Source organism: Neovison vison, chromosome 13 (assembly GCF_020171115.1).
Source record: "Neovison vison isolate M4711 chromosome 13, ASM_NN_V1, whole genome shotgun sequence".
In the NCBI taxonomy this organism is placed as follows: domain Eukaryota; kingdom Metazoa; phylum Chordata; class Mammalia; order Carnivora; family Mustelidae; genus Neogale; species Neogale vison.
This window is the reverse complement of record NC_058103.1, coordinates 63,229,192-63,233,459: the sequence shown is the minus strand read 5'-3', so window position 1 is coordinate 63,233,459 and position 4,268 is coordinate 63,229,192. Positions and strand designations below refer to the sequence as shown.

Here is a 4,268-nt window from a genome sequence, read left to right as displayed (position 1 = left end):
AAATTTTATATATTAAATATTTATATGTGAATTATAAATATACAATATGTAAATTTATATGTTGTAAATATGTGTTTAATTATATATATTAAATATTTATATATTTATACATGTATCTATTATATACACAAATACATAAAAGGAAAAATAAATATATGTAAAAAATATATCTATCATATGTATATACATGCAAATCAGTTATATATAAGTGAAAAAGTGAACTTCTCCCTATAAAAAGAATCACTCTCTGAAAGACTTTCTATCAGCTTGAAATAGTCCTCTGTACAGGATAAGAACTCAGTAGTAAATAAGAGGCTAAGAAAGTGAAAGAAAGAAAAGGAGAGAGGCAGGCACGGAGAGGCATTTTATTTTGTTAGATTCAAACACAGGAGGAAAGACAGAAGAAAAAAAATATAGAAAAGGGTTGGGCAAAGATTGGACAACAAAGAAGAGAAGCAGGTAAAGGAGGGACAACGTCAAGAACCCCAGAGTCAGGGCAGGGGAGATTTCTCAGGACTAGACATATCTTCGTCGGCTGACAGCGCCCTGGTACAAGGTCAGGGCCCAGAGCAGGGAGGCACTCAGGAGGCGGTGGCCCAGGGCCCAGGGCCCAGGTGGTGGCCGCAGCATGTGGGCAGTGATGCCTTTCTTGCAGGCCTCAAAGATGATCTTGAAGGTCAAGCAGGGGCATAAGCTATGTCTCTAACAGGTTCCAGTGTCTACCAGCTCGACCTTCATTGCCCACCTGCCTATACTCACTAACCGCTTTTCTTGAGCTTTTCTTTCTGGTTAACCTTCTAACTCAGACAAATAAAACCCAAAACCACTCCTCATGTGATGGCAAATCCCCTGACAAGGCCTGGAGCCAGCCCACCTCAGACCACCCAGGCAGTTTGAGCTAAACCCCTGACTGGAGCTTATGCAGATGGACTGGGAAGTAACCCATGGGATGGCAGCCTTTACCTCATCATAATACTAAAATATCTGCCCATGGAGGAGCATCAGCCTCATTTACATAACCATACAATGTGTCTAGGCGTGTTTCTTTGAGGCTCAGGCACGACCTTACACTGGCCTCCACATACCACCAGAAGTCTTCCCTCTCTGAATATTCATCCTAACCCTAAACAAATGGTACCCATTCATCCCCCTTCCTCTGATATTATTTGCTGCAAATAAAGTTTTCTTTGTGTGACAAGTCATCTGTGGCAGTTTCCATGACTCACCAAGGAGCAAACTCACGCTGGTTCCATTGCACCAGGACCAGGCTGGGCAATGGGTCAACAAGAAGTCCTTCAGAACAGGGACCTTTGTAGGGCCACCCTGAGGGAACCCATTCTTCAAATGACACAGCATCACTAAAAGTGATGGCATCACATGAGCTGTGACCAGGGCAGAAGACAGACCCAGCCCCAGCACAGACATCAAGGCTGAAGCAGTGGAAACAGGATCAAGTGCTTCTCCGAAGTTCTCTGCCTTGGGGCCGGGCTCCACCAGCCGGGGGCACTGTCACTGAGTAACAAGTGATCCTGTGCTCTGGGAACTCCTGCTTCTTGCAAGCCAGCTTCTTTCCGGCAGGCTTGAGCTACTTCTGCTCTAAGCAGGAGTTAGGGGTCCCCAGAAAAAGAAAGATGAGACTTATCTTCTGCGACACTAGAGAAGTCATTTTAGGCCTCCAGCTATTCCCCATGATCTATGCGTTACTTGCCCAAAAATACTTCTCAAAGAAGTTTCTGGAAGGTGTCAGAATTACAAAAAAAAAAAAAAAAGCAAAAACCACAGTAGTTATGGATTTTAAGGGAACAAAGGGAATGCAAAAACTAACAGTCTTCCCCAGGCCAGGAAATAGGATATCACGGACAATAAATCAGTGGTAAAACTCCCAGTGCTATTTCAAAAGTAAGCTAACCCTGCATTCCTAATCTGAGATAAGGAACCCAAGACACCGTCCAGTTTATACCAGCTCTCAGAGGATGCCCACAATGCCTTCTACCTGGTCCGACAGTTACAGCTGCTTCATTACATCCATCCTAGCAGAAGCAGAAGCTTCATTAATATAACATAAAGATATGTATATATACATATGTGGGCAAGTTTTCTTTTTTTTTTTTTTTTTAAGATTTTATTTATTTATTTGACAGAAAGAAAGAGAGATCACAAGTAGGCAGAGAGGCAGGCAGACAGAAGAGGGAAGCAGGCTCCCCGCTGAGCAGAGAGCCCAATGTGGGGCTCGATCCCAGGACCCTGGGATCATGACCTGAGCCAAAGGCAGAGGCTTAACCCACTGAGCCACCCAGGCACCCCGTGGACAAGTTTTATAAGTGGGCCTTGCTACCTTTCACCCACCTGCCTTTACCACTGTCACAAATCTCCCCTTTCTGAATATTCATCCTAAACCCTAAATTTAAAAAACTGCTCACCCCTGCTTGGGGAGTCATGGCTTTGGAAGTAATATCCCATGATCTCCTTATTTGCTGCAAATAAAGTCTCCTTTGTGTGACAACTCCACCTGGTGTATATCTGTAACTCACCAAGGAGCGAACTCATGTTAGGGTGGTGACAACATGTCGTCTCTGATAAAGGTATGTCATGGCCCTCTGTGATGTTGGCCTCCCTGAGCAGCTCTTCCTCCATCAGCGGCCACTCACAAGGGAGTCTCTTTCACCGCCGGGACTGGCCCTGCCTCTCCTGGACCCTAGGGAACATTTGTGTGTGCGCTCAAGAGATTGACACATGGACTTTTAGAGCATCAGAGCCATCACCCTCCAGTCCTGACCATAGCAGCGCCTTTTCTTCTAGGGCCTTCTGAGAGCTGCCAGCAGTGTTGATCTTTGGAGGACTCGAGTTCTCGGGAGGCCCCTCACAGGTCTGGTGACTCCTCAGTGCTTCCTTCTTGGCTCTTTGGCTTCTCTGCACTGACGTCAAAGCCAAGGCCCACCTTGCCCACTGTGTCGGATTGTCCTCTTGATCTCAGCATCTCCAGAATCCTTCATGAAGCCTCCAGAAGTCATCTGGTAACTCCTCTTCCTCCTCTGCCTCCAGCCCAGAAAGCTGGTTCCTTGAGGTCATACGGTCTTCTTTCCCAGACTGTGTACCACCAGAGGCCCCTCACCCGGCTTGGTCAGACAGAGGAGCAAGGGCAAAGTCCCAAGTGGGGTCAGTACATCACGTCAGAGGACACAGGCTGAAGTAAAGCGGTGGAAGAAGGGAAATTAAAGGAGGTGAGATCAGAGAGACACCTAGGGCCAAACCACTTAGGCCTGGGTAGGGACTTCAGACTCTAAGAGTGATGCGATGCCATTGGAGGGTTTTGAGCAGAAGTGAGTTGTGACTGATGTATATTTTAACTGGGTCACTCTGCAAAATGGTTAGCCAATATACTGTAGGAGGACATGATGGGCAGCTTCTAAAATGGTTCCCAGCAGTTCCTTCTTCCTCATGTTGAGTGCTGTGATATTGTGACTTATACATGACTTCATAAGAAGTACACATTTGGTCTTCCCCATGTTCTGAACATGGGGAATACCCTTGTTCCTAATACCCTTGGAATTTCCTAAGCGATGAGAGTAATAAAGGTATCTTTTGTTATTCAGAACAAACCCCTTCCAACCACACCTTACTTTATATTAAGAAGATGATTAAGAGAAAACCCCTAGGTAACCTCAAGATGGGGGCTGTTTGCCAGGGGAACCAAACTTGATTATAGGATAGGAACTTCCAGCCCCATCCCAGCTCCAGAAAGAGAGGCTAGAGACCAATTCAATCACCAATGGCCAATGATTTAATCAACCATGCCTACTGTAAGAAAGTCACCTCCAAAAAACCCAAAAGGATGAAATTCAGAGAACTTAAAAATGTGGAAACTCAGGCGCCTGGGTGGCTCAGTGGGTTAAGCCACTGCCTTCGGCTCAGATCATGATCTCAGGGTCCTGGGATCGAGTCCCGCATCGGGCTCTCTGCTCAGCAGGGAGCCTGCTTCCCTCTCTCTCTGCCTGCCTCTCCATCTACTTGTGATTTCCCTCTGTGAAATAAATAAATAAAATAAAAATCTAAAAAAAAAAAAAAAAAAGAATGTGGGAACTCGTGGACTCGTGGAGGTGCTGGGAGATGGCACCTTGGAGAGATCATGGGAGCTCTGCCCCTGCCCAGCCCACACGCCTCACCCAAGTCATCTCTTCCACCTAGCTGTTCCTCAGTTATAGCCTCTATTTTTTTTAACTTAAATCTTCTAAAAATTTTATTTTTTTGTCAGAGAGATAGAGAGAGAG

At 45.7% G+C, this 4,268-nt stretch overlaps 1 pseudogene; it reads right to left on the bottom strand.

Moving 5' to 3' along the window:
- Positions 1–516: 516 nt before the first annotated feature.
- Positions 517–3,069, bottom strand: LOC122894507 (annotated as a pseudogene).
- Between the last annotated feature and the right edge of the window lie 1,199 nt (positions 3,070–4,268).